Below are 19,038 nucleotides of genomic sequence, written 5' to 3'. Positions count from 1 at the left end.
CTGCTCGAGCTCAATCACGCCCAATTGTTGAGTTCGCCCGTAGAACTCAACATCTCATTTATTGAGCTTGCCCGTAAAGCTCAACCTCGCTTGTCTATCGAGCTCACCCGCAGAGCTCAATCGCCCATATTCATTGAGCTCGCCCGTAGAGCTCAACCTCGCCTCCTTGTTGAGCTCGCCCGTAGAGCTCAACCTCGCCTCCTTGTTGAGCTCGCCCGTAGAGCTCAACCTCATCTTTTCATCGAGCTCGCCTGCAGAGGTCAATCTCTCTTGTTTATTGAGTTCGCCCGCAGAACTCAACCTCTCTTTGTACTATTAAGCTCGCTCGCAGAGCTCGATCTTGCATGTTTATTGAGCTTGCCCGTAGTGCTCAAGCATCACCTATTAGCTTGACTCGTCCACATGAATCAAGCTTGTCAAATCGTTAAGCGCGCAAGCACGAGTTCAACCTTGCCTGAATGCTTCGCTCGCCCGCACGAGCCAAGCACGCCTGGTGTTCGCCCGCATGAACTCTGCTTGACAGCAAATAATAGCTCACACGTTGGAGGGGCCTGCCAGCCGACCCCGCATGTTTTCCAAACTCGCCTGCAAGCTCGCCTGAACATTCAGACGGCTCTCAAGCTCGCCCATAGTTTTGCCCGCCTTGCCTGATCAATGTAAGTGGGCTACTTGCTTGTGGGAGTGGGCCTACCCACTTTCCATGTCCTGGGTGATAATGAGGCATGGTTCTCATCACCCCTATAGTGGTCACATCCTACAGCTAGGGGAGAGCATAGTGCCCCTCACCAAAGGGTGGTCAAATCTCACAAATCAAGGGATGTCATATGCCATCCCCTACCTATTTAAAGCCACCTTCACTAACGTGAAGGGGGAGGGGGCTGCTTGGAGGCGGAGAGGAGGTCGGTGATTGATTGGCAAGTCTCTTCAATCAAAGGCTTGTTTTGGCTCACTTGCTTAGTAGAATATTCCTAGCTCCTTGCTTGGATTGTTGAAGCATATTCAATCTGAACTCTCAGATTTGAGGCTCGTTAGCTCTTTGCAAGCTCTTGCATCATAGCTCTCTCCAAGCTCGCAGCTTTGACCTTTTCAAGCTCGGGTATAGTCGAACTCAATCACTCTGGAGCCTCTGTTGCGCACTATAGGAAGGTTTGACCAAATGGGGGGTTTGAACGATCCTAACTGTTTAAAGGTTTGATCATTCGATTCATGGACCTCTCGTTCATGGAAGGAATCGAGAGGATATTTTGGTTGTGGTCCTAACTGTAAGAAGATTTGACCAGGTATACAGTGGGAGTGAGAGTACAAATCACATTGGGAGTTTTGACTTGTACCAATTACTCAGTGGGGGTTCTTGGTGTCAAGTGACGAGATCTTGACACGAAGTGAATTTGACAATCGCAATAGACCATTCGAATTAAAATTTCCAGTGCTATGTTAGGACTTTAACAGTGGGAGTTTAGCGTTTATCACTTTGTTTGTAATGACCGGGTTATCCCTAAGAATATTGCATGTAACATTCTTCCGAGAACTTTTCGTTACATAAATCATCCACCCCCAGCTTTCTTTGTAAAACTGGGTCTAACATTATACTTAGTTGGATGACCGAGCTATCCTTAAGAATACCAGGCATAGCACTCTCCAGGAACTTCCCGTGAAAGAAAGGAAACAGTTTAGACTCATATACCTGTTGGAGTATGCAGGGAGAAAGAAAGGAAACAGTTTAGACTCATATACCTGTTGGAGTATGCAGGGAGCAGTTTAACCTCATATACCTGTTGGAGGATTGAGAAGCAGTTTATACTACCTGTTGGAGTATGCAGGGAGCAGTTTAACCTCATATACCTGTTGGAGGATTGAGAAGCAGTTTATACTTGTATACTCTTCAGAGTGCGCCGTTCTCATTTGGCTTATCCTAGCGTTATGACGCTGGCTTTAACCAAGCTTTGGATGCTATTATTGAGAGAGAAGTAAGCCTTGGTAGGTTGAAGGATCCTCCTGTGGTACGCACAGTACATTAGATCCGCAGTATTATCAGCTTCCTCCTGATTTGCGATAGGTGGTAGCTTGATCTTATTATTCTCAAGGAGGGATTCGAAAATAGCTGTAATGTCTTCTTCCTTGAAGGAGTACTCTTTTTGGAGTCTCGGACCTGAAGTCTTTTGTTATCCCCGGGATTACTGTTGTGACGTCTGATTAGCATCAACAGCAGCTGCAGGGGCCTTCCCTTTACCACGGGAGACGAAACTTAAATTTGGAGGGTTAGCCGTCGATTGGTTCCTCTCGGCCTTCTTCCTTCAAAGAAAGCGTTCGGCCCGCTCTCCGCGTATCTTCAACTCTTTCCAAGTATTGGACGATGCTACTTCCATAACTTCCAAGATGTCAATGGAGAGGTTGTTGTGACGAGTTTGGAGGATGAAGTCCTCTGTGATCGGATCTCGACAGTTCATCGCTTTATTCCGGAAGCGCTTGATGAAGTCGTTGACCGTCTCGTCGTCTTCTTGTTTCTCATCGAAGAGTGTCCTGATTGACACCTTGGCGTCATCATCAAATAAGTAAGCGAGGAACAGGTTCTCTAGGTCGTCCCAGCTGTTGATGCTTCCAGGCTTGAGACGACAGTACTAATCGAAGGCGGGCCTGTGAAGGGTGCCAACGAATGACCAAACCATCAAGGCTTCATTGTCGGAGATCATTCCCAAGTTAGACTTGAAGTAGATCAGATTTTGAGTGGACGAGCCCTTCCCGTCGAACGACGTAAAGTTGATCAGGTTGAACTTCATCGGGTACGAGATTGACTCCCACTCTCTCAGGTAGGGACACAGAATGCCTATCTTCTTCACCTCTCGAGTAGACATCAGAGCATTAATTTTGCTCTTGAGGTCTTTCATCTTTTCATCCTTTCTCGTATCCTTCCTTTGTTGGTTTTGAGGAAGAACAATGGGGCCACCACCAGTATTGTCATCATTAGTGGGACCACCCCCGACATTGTTATTCTCAGTAGGACCACCCCCAGCGTTTTGGTCGACGGGAGGGTTTTCTGCATCGAGGCGTTCGTCCATGTCGGAATCATCATCTACCCGGTAGGTACTATTGTGACGACTGGATTCACCGATTTGACCTAACAAAGCTTGGATCCGTTGGTCATGCTCTTCCTTCATCCGCATCATGGCCATTTTCAATTCGAACTTGAAGTTCTCTTTTTGCTTAGCCAAAGCATCCTCGATGATTTTGGTCATTTGCTCGGTGTTAATCATAAGTGCCTCGTGAGATTGACCTAGGCTGGATATCATATTATCAGAAGCGACTGCAGAGTTGACATCTGACACTTCGTCATTCGAGGATAATCCGCTATTCATCCTCTGATAGTCCCTACGCCTAGTAGTTCCCACGCGTAACTGAGTTATACGTTAGGATACGTCCTAAAAATGTCGGGGATTAAAACTTCACGTTGACTTCTCTTTATCGACAATATTGATGGTGACCTTTGGGAGTTCATCATCTTGCGCAACTAATCTTTTTTTATAGAAATGTCTTGGCTTGGACTTGGACGTTCTGGTGGAGATCCTTTCAAATATTGAGACCCTCTGTAGAGCGGTCTTGGGGCAACTACATGCTGATAACACTGCCCTGATTATCTTAGTACACGTACAATGAAAGTCCCATCTCCCGGGAATCTCTCTTTCGAGGTTTGTTCGTTCCCCCAGCCCGATAGTACAACTCGTCGGCATGATGACCGGAGCAATCTATCGCGTGTTGACACGACTTCTCAGGTATAACATCATCGTCTGACGAACACGTTTCCTTCTGAGGACTTGTTGCCTTGATGGCGTTCTCAAGAGTCGCACGTTATGAGCTACGCCTTCGTGAGCATGGGACCTCAATGGGCTCTTGGACTTCGACACACAGTCCGAGGTTATCGGTTATAGGAGTTTTCTCCTTACGAGAAGGCTCATACTTGTTGCAAGGGCGAGTACGACCCCCAGCTCAATGAGTTGTTCAGGGTTCATTCACCGTGCCTAAGCGTTCTTTGACTGGAGCTTTGCCTTGATCCTTGTGCAAAGGACCTAGGTGTTCTGCTGGTGCTTTCCTACCTCTGGATATGTCCATACTATCGCAAAGCTTCACCGGAGGTGCAGGATTAGCAGGAGTGAGATTTGAAATCGACGAAGGCTGGGGAACAGCCTCGGATCTGGAATCGAGCGAGAGACACGATAGTGTCTCTTGTCGGGTAGAGGTGCGGTTTTGGCCTTCAGCACCCAAACCTGCTTAGATGTTGGTGGTTTCTTGACCACCTCCTCCTGCTGTAATTTCTGTGCTTCTTGTGCGAGAACCCGTGTGTGCGCAAGAAGTATGCGGCGCTTCTGGATGCACTCTTTAAGAGTAGAACATTTCTATTTGATAGAAACCCATTCGTTAGTAGGAGGTTGGGAGGAGGTTCTCGAAGCTTGTAGTGGCAATGATTTAGCCAGTTGACGTCTCCTGGACTTCAAATCCTCTTGGTAGTGGAGCACATCCACTTGCTCTAAAGCTTTAGCCAATTGGCGGGCGAGACGTTGGTGACACCTCTGGCGAGCCCTCTTTGATAAATTTGGCACGCCTTCAACAGTTGACTCCTTGATCAAGGAGGAGTTCAGATCTGCAGATCTGGCTTCATTAGACACTAGCCGATCGTTGCGAGGTGTAACTGTAGCAGTGGCGGCGGATAGATCGTCTTCCTGGGTCTTTAGATCTGAAGACCAGCAGATCTTCCTGGAGGAGGAGGCCTTCCTGCACTTGCAAGGAGAGGCAGATCTAGAGGAGGAGGAGGAGACATACTCCTCGAACTTCTGCTGGTCGAATTCGTATTCGACCTCGTTCACCATGATCTTGATCGTTGGCTGCGGCACGATAGCCTTGGCAGTTAGGTTGTTGGTTCCAATTATGGTCGCCAGCTTGTTTGGGGAGAAAGTTGATTAATTTATTGCTGTGTTCATTACAACTTCAAATGTTACAATGAAAATAAAAGTTAGTCTTTATATAAGACCCTTACACAATGAAAACAAAAAGAGTACAACTCTCGTCAAACAGCACAACGGGTGTTTATCGCCCGCTGCTTACGTGGGATCTTAGCCTGTGACGAGGACATTAGTATCCGTAGACCACTAGATGATCAAATCGTATCTGGAACTTCGTTAATTCACGAAGGAATCAGGAAGCCGAAGCAATTATCTCAGCAACAACGAGATAATCACCGCAACGTGGCAATCTCAAGGGAATGAATAGGGAAGTATAGATCTGACGCGCTCTTCTTCTTTATGCTGACGAACTCGATCCGATCTCCTCCTCTCTTCTGAAATACATGCTCCTTCAATCTTTAGTTCAGTAGGGCTTCGCCAACGCTCGAGAATTCTAGATCCTAAAAAATGAAGGCCCTGGGGCTGTATTTATAGGCTTTAGGACCTCTGTTTTTGGATAAGAACAATCGATTCACTCTTATCTTTAGTTGTAACCACTTTATCACGTTTCTGGATAGATTCAAATCAGTTGGAACAAATCCAGGTGGTTAATGGTCGAAAAACGACTCAAAACAGCCAAAAACATATTTTTGAAGCTGCGGACATCCATGGGTGTCTCGGCCAAGCTTTGGCTGAGAAACCATTTGGTGTCTCGGCCAAGCATTGGCTGAGACACCATTTGGTGTCTTGGCCAAACTTTGGCCTGGACCTGGTTTCACACGTCCCGTCTGTTTTCGTCGTATCTTCATCGTCCAAACTCGGAATTACGTGGTTCAAGATACGTCAGAAAGCTAACGAGGAGATCAATAAGCTCATATGATTGAATCACATGTGAAGTAGACAGGACACGAGGGGTACTTCATCTTTCGTAAGTGATGTGGAACTCCCGGTCCATTCGTGTTTCCGTTATTCCGTTGCTTCGCATGGTTCGTCGACTCACTTTCATGCGCTTGTCATCGTCAAATGAGCTTTTGTGACTTAGATAGTGATGTTCATTAGTTTCTCTTTGTCTCGAACCACGTACGAGGATCTATAGGCAATTTTTGATGCCTATAGTAGAGTTGAGCGTCTTGTGTCTGTTTGGGGAGAAAGTTGATTTGTTCATTGCTGTGTTCATTATAACTTCAAACGTTACAATGAAAACAAAAGTTAGATAGACTTTTTATAAGACCCTTATACAATGAAAACAAAAAAAGTACAACTCTCGTCAAACAGCGCAATGGGTGTTTATCGCCCGCTGCTTGCGTGGGATCTTGGCCTGTGACGGGGACGTTGATATCCGTGGACCACCAAACAATCAGATCAGATCTGAAGCTTTGTTGATTCGTGAAGAAATCAAGAAGACGAAGTAATTATCTCGGCAACGGCGAGATAATTACTCTTCTTAAGATTACCGCAATGGGGTAATCTTAAAGGAAGAACACGGGAACTGCAGATCTGACGAACTCTTATTTCCTGCGTCGAAGAACTCGATCGATCTCCTCCTCTCTTCTAAAATTCATGCTCCTTCAGTCTTCAGTTCGGCAGGGCTTCGCCAACGCTCGAGAATTCCATATCTGAAAAAATAAAGGCCCTGGGGCTGTATTTATAGGCTTCAAGATCTCTGTTCTTGGATAAGAATGGTCGATTACATCTTATCCTTAGTTGTAACCACTTAACCACGTTCATGGATGATATTTTATCAGTTAGAACAAATCCAGGCGGTTAACGGTCGAAAAACCGCCAAAAACAGCCAAAATCAGCTTTTTCGGGTTGCAGACATCCGCGGGTGTCTCGGCTTGGCCGAGACACCATGTGGTGTCTCGGTTTGGCTCAGGGCTTAGTCTCGCACGCTTAGTCCGTTTTCGCCGTATTTTCATCATTCGAACTCAGAATCACACGATCTAGAATGCGTCGGAAATCCGACGAGGAGATCTACAAGCTCTCATGATTGAATCATATGTGGAGTAAATAGGAAATGAGGGGAACTTCACCTTTCGTAAGCGACGTGCAGCTCCTGATTCATTCGTGTTTCGATTATTCTAAAATTCCGTTGCTTCGCATGGTCCGTCGACTCACTTCATACGTTTGTCATCGTCAAATGAGCTTCTGTGACTCAAATAGTGACGTTCATCATCTGCTCTCCATCTCGAGCCACGTGTGAAGACCTTAGGTAATTTTTGATGCTTACAGATACCCCCTCCAAAGTGTTTCTGTCTCGTTTTTTTATAGATGAGCCTGAAATGCTTTGGATATGATCGGTCTAACCTTCAGTCGGTGTAAAAGGACCTGTAGTTAGCTTTGATTCTTGACTCCTTTGATTTTCAATCTATTCAATATTTTGGGGAATAGCTGAAGTTCTCCTAGCGCTACGTTTATCATCTGGCCGTCGTCGAAATCTTGAATCAAAACTGGTGAATTGATTTTGGCTCGTATCGTCGAGTTGACTTTGAACTGACCATCTACATCATGATATATTGACTTGCGTTGACCTTCATCATAACGCGTTGACTGGCATTGACCTAGGGTTATGCGTTGATTGGCGTTGACTTTTCATTACAATGCGTTGACTGGCATTGACCTAGGGTTGCGTTGACCGGTGTTAACCTAGGGTTTTGGATCGCTCGCTGTTAACACAGTTTATACTCATACATTTACTGGAGTATACACAGTTTAAGCTCTTAAGGTATTAGAGCATGGCGGTTCTAATAATTAAGGCTGTAGGACCAACTGTTAAAGCTGACTCGTCTGTAAATATGGATCTTATTCCGAAGTTTTTGGATGCTCGAGTCATGAGACCAACTAATGGGGCGATGCATCAATGACTCTCATATTTATAGGATTTTTGGCAAACCCTTAGCCATCAACGGGTTTGATGAGCCTTTACCGACTACCGTTTGAGTCGGGCTAGTATGCGAATTATTTAAGTCTGTTTAGCATGTGACGTTGTGCTAAAAGAGTTAACTCTTTTATTTCTACGATATTGAATACGTAAACTTCGTCTTTCTCATAGGAATAGACTACCAGGCCGCATGTATCAGATGTAGACTCAGGATTTTTGGCAAATCCTCAGCCATCAACGGATTTGACGTGCCTTTACCGATTATCGTTTGAATCAGGCTTGCATATGGATTTTTTAAGTCAGTTCCGCATGTGACATTATGCTAAAAGAGCTAACTCTTTTAGTGCTACGATATTGAATATATAGACTTCGTCTTTCTTACGGGAATAGATGACCCGGCAACGCGTGTTAGACGTTGACTTATCCCTTCTTAGGATTCAGGATAAAAGTCCCCATACTTGTATTCTGGTGTCTTCTTCAATCAGTAAAAGACTAAACCGACAACGTGTGTTAGGCGTTGACTAATCCCTACTTAGGATTCAGGATAAAATTTCTCGTGCGTGTGAAGCACGGATTTTGGCGTTATGAATAACAATCTGTCACAATGTTGAATATGTGGGCTTTTGTCCTTTTTACGGCAAAAGACTAACCGACAACGCATGTTAGGCGCTGACTTATCCCTTATTAGGCTTCGGGATAAAATTCCCTAGACTTGGATTCTGGTGTCTTTTTCAATCGGTGAAAGACTAAACCGACAACGCGTGTTAGGCGCTGACTTATCCCTACTTAGGCTTCGGGATAAAAGTCCCCAGACTCGGATTCTGGTGTCTTTTTCAATTGGTGAAAGACTAAACTGGCAACGCGTGTTAGGCGTTGACTTATCCCTACTTAGGATTCGGGATAAAATTCATCGCGCTTGCAAGGCACAAATTACGGTGTTATTAATAACAATCTACCATAATATCGAATATGTGGGCTTTTGTTCTTTTTATAGTCAAGAACTAACAGGCAACGTGTATTAGACACCGACTTATTCCTACTTAGGCTTTGGGATAAAATACCCCAGATTGGTATTCTGGTGTCTTCTTCAATCGGTAAAAGACTAAACCGACAACGTGTGTTAGGCGTTGACTTATCCCTACTTAGGATTCAGGATAAAATTCCTCGTACGTGTGAGGCACGGATTATGGTGTTATTAATAACAACCTGCCATAATATCGAATATATGGGCTTTTGTCCTTTTTACGGTTAAAGACTAACCGGCAATGCGTGTTAGGCGCTGACTTATCCCTACTTAGGCTTCGGGATAAAATTCCCCATGCGTGTTAAGCACGGATTATGAGAGTAAAAAAAAGTGGTGTCTTCTCTTGGGGCAAAGACAAACCCGATACTAAAAAGGAATAATCTTATATTCTATTTCCAATTACAAAGGAGACTCGAAGTGGGATTTCCACCTCAAGAATCTGAAGAGTGAAACTAAGAGTGAGATCTCCACTTCGAGAATCAAAAAGATTCGGATAATCCTAACTATCAGAAGGTTTGATTACTGAACTAAAGGTAAATTTCTCGTTTATCGAGAGTAAATTATGATTATGATCCTAACTGTAGGAAGGTTTGACCAAGCAGGAGTTTGAGGTGACCCTAACTGTAGGAAGGTTTGACCAAGCAGGAGTTTGAGGTGACCCTAACTGTAGGAAGGTTTGATCATTTGATTTGAAAGGGGACCTCTCATTCATGAAAGGAATCGAGAGGGGATTTTGGTTTTGGTCCTAACTATAGGAAGGTTTGACCGAGTGGGAGGTTTGAGATGATCCTAACTGTAGGAAGGTTTGATCACTCGATTCGTGGATCTCTCGTTCATGGAAGGAATCGAGAGGGGATTTTGATTATGGTTCTAACTGTAAGAAGGTTTGACCAAGTAGGCAGTGGGAGTGGGAGTATAAATCACAGTGAAAGTATTGACTTGTACTGCTTACTCAGTGGGGGTTCTTGGTGTCAAGTGATAAGAACTTAACATGAAGGGGTTTGACAATTGTCAATGATCAGGAGATTAAAATTCTGAGTACTATGTCCGGACTCTAACAATGGGAGTGTTGAGTGCACAGACGTAGCAGGAGTTTGTGTGGGAGTTTCTTATTCATCACCTTTTTGTAGTGACCGGGGTATCCCTAAAATACACTATGTATAACTCTTTCGGGAACTTCCCGTTATATGAATTACCCACCCCTAGCTTTTTTGCAAAACTAGGTCTAATATTAAACTCAGTTGGATGACCGAGTTATCCTTAAGAATATTATGTATAAAATTTTCTAGGAACTTCCCGTCGAAGGCAGGAAATAGTTTAGACTTATATACCTATTGGAGTATCGGGGCGCAGTTTAACCTCATATACCGGTTGGAGGATTAAGAAGCAGTTTATACTCGTATACTCTTTGGAGTGTTCGTTCGACTTAATTGAGCGTTATGACGTCGGCTTCAACCAATGTTTGGATGCTATTCTTGAGAGCGAAGCAAACTTTGGTAGGATGAAGGATCCTCCTATGGTACGTACAGTACTTCGGATTCGTAGTATTATCAGCTTCCTCCTGATATGTGATAGGTGGTAGCCTGATCTTGTTATTTTTAAGGAGAAAGTCAAAAATGGCTGGAACGTCTTTATCCTTGAAGGAGTACTCCTTTTGGAGTCTTGGATCCGAAGTCTTTTGCTGTCTTCGGGGTTGTTGTTGCGACATCTAATTAATGTCAACAACTGCTGTAGGTGCCTTGCCCTTACCACAGGAGGCGAAGTTCGAGTTCGGAGGGTTAGCCATTGGTTGGCTTCTCTCGGCTTTCTTCCTTTTGAGGAAGCGTTCGGCCTGCTCTTCGTTCATCTTCAACTCTTTCCATGTGTTGGACGGTGCGACTCCCATAACTTCCAATATCTCAATAGATAAGTTGTTATGATATGTTTGGAGGATGAAGTCCTCCCTGATCGGATCTCGGTAGTTTATCGTCTTATTCCGGAAATGTTTTATGAAATCGTCGACCGTCTCTTCGTCATCCTGTTTCTCCTTAAAGAGTGTCCTGATGGATATCTCGGCGTCGTCGTCAAAGAAATTGCTGAGGAATGAGCTCTCCATATCGTTCCAGCTGTTGATACTTCTAGGCTTGAGACGGTAGTACCAATTGAAAGTAGGCCCGTGGAGGATGCCAACGAATGACCGAACCATCAAGGCTTTGTTGCCAGAAATCATGCCCAAGTAGGATTTAAAATAGATCAAATGTTGAGTGGGCGAGCTCTTCCCGTCGAACAGCGTGAAGTTGATTAGGTTGAACCTTGTCGGATACGGGATCGAATCCCACTCTTGGATAAGGACACGGAATCCCGGTGTTCTTCACCTCTCGAGCAGACATTAGAGCATTGATATTGCTCTCGAGGTCTTTCATCTTTTCGTCCTTGTCTCTAAGAGGAACAACGCGGCCACCCCCAGCATTGTCATCTTTGGTGGGACCACCCCTAACGTTATTGCCTTCAGTGAGACCACCCCCAGTGTTCTGGTCAATGAGAGGACTATCAGTGTTGAGCTGTTCATCCACATCTGAATCACTACCTGCCTGGTTAACAATGTTACGACGGCTGGATTAACCGAGTTGATTGGACAGAGCCCAAATCTGTTGGTCATGCTCTTCCTTCATCCACATCATGACAATTTCCAATTCGAACTTGAAGTTCTCTTTTTGCTTAACCAAAGCATCTTCGATAATTTTGGCTATTTGCTCGGTGTTGATCATGAACACTTCCCGAGCTTGTCCCTTGCTAGACATTGTATCGTTGGAGGCGAGTGCGGAATAAGAATCAGAGAGTTCATCATCGGAATGGATTCCTTCATGGATTCTCGGGTAATCATTATGTTCGATGAATTCTAGCTGTAGCCGAGATATTCGTTGGGCTATTTCCGAACTGACTTCTCTTTCTGGAGAAAAGTCGGGATTCGAGCCATTTGCAGGAATCACAGAGTTTCCCTTGTCGACCATGTTGATGGTTACCTTTGGGAGTTTGTCCTATTGAACGCTTGACCTTCTCTTGCAGAAACGTCTTGGCTTGATACTCGATGCTTCAGAGGACAGCCTTTGGAATACCGAGACCCTCTGTGGAGCGGTCTTAGGGTAGCTACACGTTGATAATACTTCCCTGATAATTTTGGTACACAGACAGTGAGAGTCTGTTTCCTGGGTATTTCTCTTTCGAGATTATTTGTACCCCCATCCCGATAGTACAACTCATCAGCATGATTTCCGGAGCAGCCTATCGTGTGCTGGCACAACTTCCCAGGTATAACGTTATCATCGTCAGACGAATACGTTTTCTTTTGAGGACTTGCTACCTTGTTGGCGTTCTCAAGAGTCACACGTTTGGAGTCATGCTTTCATGAGTGTGGGACCTCAACGGGCTCTTGAACCATGACTCGTAGTCCGAGGCGGTCAGTTATAGGAGCTTTCCCATTATAGGAAGGCTCTGACTTGTTGTAAGGGCGAGTGCGACCCCCAGCTCGATGAGTTGCTCGGGGTTCATTCATCGTGCCCAAGCTCTCTTTGACTCGAACTCTACCTTGATCCTTGTGCAAAGAACCTAGGCGTTCCGCCATTGTCATTTGAGTCGAGACAAGTCCATGTTGCAGTGGGACTTCACCGAAGGTACGGGATCAGAAGGAGCGAGATCTGAAGTCGACGAAAGCTGGGAACCAGCTTTGGATCTGGAATCGAGCGAGAGACACGACTGGTGTCTCTTGTCGGGTCGAAAGCTGGGAACCAGCTTTGGATCTGGAATCGAGCGAGAGACACGACTGGTGTCTCTTGTCGGGTAGAGGCACTGACTTGGCCTTCGGCACCCAAACCTGCTTAGATCTTGGTGGTTTCTTGACCACCTATTCCTACTGCAATTTCTGTGCTTCTTGTACGAGAAAAATCCGTGTATGTGCAAGTAGTGTGCGGCATTTCTGGATACGCTCTTCGAGAGTAGAACGGGTTTATTTGACACGAACCCATTTGTTAGTTGATGGTTGGGATCCCGATGCTTGTTGTGGCGATAGCTTAGCCATTTGGCGCTTTCTGAACTCCAAATCCGCTTAGTAATGGAGTCCATCCACCTGATCCAAAGCCTTGGCGAATTAACGCGAGAGGCATTAGCGTCGCCTTTGACGTGCTCTCTTTAATAAAATTGGCGCGCCTTCAGCAGTTGACTTATTGATCGAGGAGGAGTTCAGATCTGCAAATCCGGCTTCATTGGACGCCAGCGGATTGTTGCGAGATGTAACTACAGCAACAGTAGCGGAGAGATCGCCTTCTTGGGTTTTCAGATCTGAAGACAGATGGATCTTCCGAGAGGAGGAGATGTTCCTGCACTTGTGAAGAGAGGCAGATCTGGAGGAGGAGGAGGAGACGTACTCCTCAAACTTCTGTTGGTTGAACTCGTATTCGACCTCTTCAGCCACAGGGATCTTGATCGTTGGCTGCGACACGACAGCCTCAGCAGCGAGGCTGTTGGCTCCCACTGTGGTCGTCCGCTTATTTGGGTGGAAAATCAATTTCTTCATAGTATAACTTATTACAACTTCAGTCGTTACAACAAGTTCAAAAAAAGATCGGTCTTTTCATAAGACCTTTACACAATGAAATTAAAATTATAATCTCCTTCAAACAAACACAACAGGTGTTTATCGCCCGCTGCTTGCATGGGATCTTTGCTTGTGACGGGGACGTTGATATCCGTGGACTACCAAATGATCAGATCAGATCCGGAGCTTTGTTGATTCGCGAAGGAATCAAGAAACCGAAGCAATTATCTCGGCAACAGCGAGATAATTACTCTTCTCGAGATCACCACAACGGGGTAATCTCAAGGGAAGGAACCAAACTGCAGATCTGATGAACTCCTCTTCTTTATGCCAAAGAATTCGCTGATATCTCCTCCTCCTCTCTGAAATTCGTGGCTCTTTAGTCTTCGGTTTGGCAGGGCTTCGCCAACGCTCGAGAATTCCAGATCTAAAAAAATAAAGGCCTTGGGGCTGTATTTATAGGCTTCGGGACCTCTACTTTCGGATAAGAACGGCCGATTCCCTCTTATCCTTAGTTGTAACCACTTAACCACGTTCATGGATGATATTTTATCAGTTGAAACAAATCCAGGCGGTTAACGGTCGAAAAACCACAAAAAAACAGCTAAAATCAGCTTTTTCGGGTTGCAGACACCCGCGGGTGTCTCGGCGACACTTGTGAGTGTCTCGTCTTGGCTGAGACACTTGTGAGTGTCTCCTGTTGTGTCTCGGTTTGGCTCAAGGCTTGGTCTCGCGCGCTTCGTCTGTTTTCGCCATATTTTTACCATCCGAACTCGGAATCACGCGATCTAGAATACGTCAGAAAGCCGACGAGGAGATCTACAAGCTCTCATGAATGAATTATGTGTGGAGTAAATGGGACACAAGGGGCGCTTCATCTTTCGTAAGCGACGTGTAGCTCCTGATTCATTCGTGTTTTGATTATTCCAAAATTCCTGTGCTTCGCATGGTCCGTCGACTCACTTCATGCATTCGTCATCATCAAATGAGCTTTTGTGACTCGAATAGCAACGTTCATTGTCTCCTCTATGTCTCGAGCCGCGTGTGGGGACCTATAGGTAATTTTTGACGCCTACAGTGTCTGATGGCATTTTTGATTCTCTTGATTTTTCAGACTTCGACGTATGTGTCGAATGTATCAAGGGAAAACAAACCAAAGTTAAGAGATTAGGTACCAACAGATCTTCAGAAGTCTTAGAATTGATACATACAGATATTTATGGGCCATTCCCTATGGCATCTTGGAATGATCAACAATATTTTATATCATTCATAGACGATTACTCACGTTATGGGTACCTATATCTCATTCATGAGAAATTTGAGTATTTGGACATGTTCAAAGCCTATAAAGCTGAAGTTGAGAATCAACTCAACAAAAAAATTAAAACCGTTAGATCTAATCGTGGTGGTGAGTACTATGACAGATATGATAGTTCAGGTGAATAACGTTCAGGACTATTTGCTAGATACCTAGAGGAATACAGTATCGTCTCACAGTACATCATGCTGGGTTCACCTAACATGAATGGTATAGCTGAAAGATGAAACATGACTCTTAAGGATATGGTGAGACGTATGATTACTCATTCTTCTTTACCAGAGTCACTCTGGGGAGAAGCACTAAAGACAACAGCTTATATTCTAAACAGTATACCAAGTAAAGCAGTTGCTAAAACACCTTATGAGCTATGGACTGGTCGAAAGTCTAGTTTAAAGCACTTAAATATTTGGGGATGTCCGGCAGAGGCAAGGGCTTATAGGCCAAATAAAAAAAATTAGACTCCAAAATAGTTAGCAGCTACTTTATTGGGTATTCTGAACGTTCAAGAGGCTATAAGTTTTATGATCCCACACTTAGGAATATTTTTAAGACGAGAACAACAACGTTCTTTGAGAATGTTGAGTTTGGGGGGGAGAAATAAGGTTAGAGACATTGCATTTGAGGAGGAATTGGCTTCAAATCCAATCCATACAGTTACTCTTGATAATTAATATTTAGGTTCCTATACCTGTTATTAATCAAGAAGTAAATCCGAAACTTCAAGATGATAATGTTAATCAACTCCTTATTCCAGAAGAACAAACTCAACAACCTCAAGAACCAGTGCTATTAAGGAGATCCACGAGAGAAAGAAGAAATTGTATTCCAGATGATTATATTGTATTTCTCTAAGAACATGAGGAAAGTAATGGAATGTTGGAAGATGATCCAATCAACTGATTATATTGTATTTCTCTAAGAACATGAGGAAAGTAATGGAATGTTGGAAGATGATCCAATCAACTTCCTTCAGGCCATGAAAAGTTTGGAAGATGATCCAATCAACTTCCTTCAGGCCATGAAAAGTTCTAACTCTCAACAGTGGATTGATGTCATAAATGAAGAGTACAAGTCTATGCAAGACAATAAAGTTTAGGAACTTGTCCCATTGCCAGAAGATGAAAAACCAATTAGTTGTAAATGGATATTTACAACCAAGCATGATGCAAATGGTAATGTGGAGAAGTATAAGGCATGTCTTATAGCTGAAGGCTATACTCAAAAGGAAGATATTGATTATACAGAGACTTTCTCTCCGGTTTCATCGAAAGACTCCTTCAGAACAATCATGGCACTTATTGCTCATTATGATATTAAGTTACATCATATGAATGTTAAGACTGCGTTTCTCAATGGAGACATTGATGAAATAATCTATATGGTGCAACCAGAAAACTTTGTGTCAGGAGATCCAAAGAATATGGTTTGCAAATTAAGAAAATCCATCTTTGGACTCAAGCAAGCTCCTCGTCAATGGTATCATAAGTTTCAACAAATAATTATCTCGTCATTCAATGGTATCATAAGTTTAAACAAATAATTCAAATGTATTTCTGTAAGAACATGAGGAAAGTAATGGAATGTTGGAAGATGATCCAATCAACTTTCTTTAGACCATGAAAAGTTTTAACTCTCAACAGTGGATTGATACTATGAATGAAGAGTACAAGTCTATATAAGATAATAAAGTTTAGGAACTTGTCTCATTGCTAGAATGTACAAAACCAATTGGTTGTAAATGGATATTTAAAACCAAGAGTGATACAAATGGTAATGTGAAGAGGTATAAAGCACATCTTGTAGCTAAAGGCTATACTCAAAAGGAATATATTGATTATACAGAGACTTTCTCTCCGGTTTCATCCAAAGACTCCTTCAGAACAATCATGGCACTTGTTGCTCATTATGATCTTGAGTTACATCAGATAGATGTTAAGATTGCATTTCTCAATGGAGACATTGATGAAATAATCTATATGGTGCAACCAGAAAACTTTGTGTCAGGAGATCCAAAGAATATGGTTTGCAAATTAAGAAAATCCATCTATGGACTCAAGCAAGCTCCTCGTAGAATATGGTTTGCAAATTAAGAAAATCCATCTATGGACTCAAGCAAGCTCCTCGTCAATGGTATCATAAATTTTAATAAATAATTATCCCGTTCGGTTTTGAGATGAATGTTGTTGATGATTGTGTATATCATAAGTTCAGTGGGAGTAAGTATATTTTTCTGGTTCTGTATGTCGATGACATATTGTTTGCCACTAATGATATAGGCATGTTGCACGAAACCAAAAGATTTCTATCAAAAAATTTTAAAATAAAAGATCTTGGGGGAGCCGCTTTTATATTCGGAATCCAGATATATCGAGATCGTTCTCGAGGTATACTTGGATTATCACAAAAGAGCTATATCGATAAAGTACTCAAAATATTTGGCATACAAAATTACAGACCAGGTGAAACCCCTGTTGCTATAGGAGACAAGTTCAGTCTCAATTAGTACCCTAAAGGTAACCTTAAAATTCAGGAAATGCAGAAGATTCCTTATGCTTCGGCTGTAGGAAGTCTAATGTATGCTCAAGTGTGTACACGTCCGGATATTACGTACATTATTAGGATGTTAGGCAGATACTTAAGCAATCCTGGTATGGATCATTGGATAGCAGTCAAAAGGGTTATGAGGTATCTTCAGAAAACAAAAGATTATATGCTCACATACAGAAAATCAGAACAACTGAAGGTTATTGGGTACTCTGATTTTGATTTTGCTGGATGCCAAGATAGCAGAAAATTTACATCAAGCTACATTTATGTGTTAGCGGGAGGAGCTATATCATGAAAAAATATCAAACAAACACTTGTAGCTTCATCCACTATGACAGCAGAGTTTGTAGCTTGCTATGAGGCATCCAATCATGGAATATAGTTGTAAAATTTTATCAATGGACTGCGCATTCTGGATAATATTAAAAGACCACTTAAATTATTTTGTGACAATAAATCAGTAGTGATGTATTCCAATAACAACAGGAGCCCGACTAAGTTAAAAACATATTGACATTAAGTTCCTGGTTGTGAAAGAAAGGGTGTAGAGTCGACAAATATCCATAGATCATATTTGGACGAACTCCATGATAGCTGATCCTCTTACTAAAGTTTTGCCACCCAAGGTCTTTCATGAGCACATTGCTCGTATGTGTGTGGGGTTATTTGAGGATATTATGATTTAGTGAAAGTTTGTAAATTTTTTGGTGCTTTATGTTTGGTTGTATTGTCTGATCAGAATAAAGTATTCAGTTAAGACACTCTGTTTCATTATGTTTGGTTTTGACCTCACTAAAGTTTAAAATAGGACCAGTTGAAAATAGACATGTACTGATCACATTGCATGTAATTTTCATACTGCACATCCATGATTGATCTATGTCGTTTTATTATATTGGTATATGTGACCATTGATGAGTTTAGTCACGAGAAATGTGACAAAGACCGCTTTGATTCTATATTGATATTATCAATGGACGAGATTGGTCGGAAATACCCTTATTTGTGATAGCAACTTCTGAGCTCATAAGGTTGTACACATTTTAATGAAACATATAGTACCCAAGTGTTGTTGGATTAAATCTAATTGTGGGCATATATGTTACATTAGTGTATAATGTTATCTTTAAGGTTAACCCGCATAAAGTAATCAATTAAGTCAAATGGGTTAATGGGCATTTAAATATGTCATAGGCTAATTGTGCAGATACCGGACTGCAATTCTAATTTTATGAGGGGCTAAATTAGAAAATTGCAAATCTATATAAAGGGGTTATGATCCCTAATCTAAGGGTTACGTTCTCTATTCTCTAATCCCCATCTAAAGAGATATTCAAGAGAAACCTTTACGATTAGAAGATCAGGCCCTAATTCAGATCCGTGCTCAAATCGTCATGGATTCAGGTATTGCTTTCGCGCGCTCATGTTAATCTCTATGAATTAATCATGTTCAAAATTTACAACACGTAATTCCTTTTATTTTTTCCCACCATGGCTTTATATTGACACATGGGTGCCCACATTTGAATCCATGACCTTTGCATGTTTGAATGAGATATTTGTCATTATGGGAAGGTTTAGCATGAATTCCTTGTTTTTCCTTTTAAAATTAATATTTATTACACACCCAGGTTCTTCAGGATGATTCGATGGGTTTGATCCATGCTCAATAATTTCAGATTCTAATATTCTTGTTGGGGTTTGTTTGAAAAGGTTGGGTCAAACTCGGTTTCACCCACGAGCGTCCCAAACCAAGTTTCC

The 19,038-nt window shown here is 42.8% G+C and overlaps 1 protein-coding gene across 1 annotated transcript in view; it reads left to right on the top strand.

Annotated features, from left to right (window-relative positions):
* The window catches only part of LOC109846434 (alpha carbonic anhydrase 7-like), a 31,081-nt gene that overhangs the window by 9,028 nt on the left and 3,015 nt on the right, over positions 1-19,038 (top strand).

The sequence above is a fragment of the Asparagus officinalis genome, chromosome 6, assembly GCF_001876935.1.
Source record: "Asparagus officinalis chromosome 6, Aspof.V1, whole genome shotgun sequence".
Lineage (NCBI taxonomy): Eukaryota > Viridiplantae > Streptophyta > Magnoliopsida > Asparagales > Asparagaceae > Asparagus > Asparagus officinalis.
Note: the sequence above shows the minus strand (reverse complement) of the source record. Positions and strands in the feature narration are given on the sequence as shown.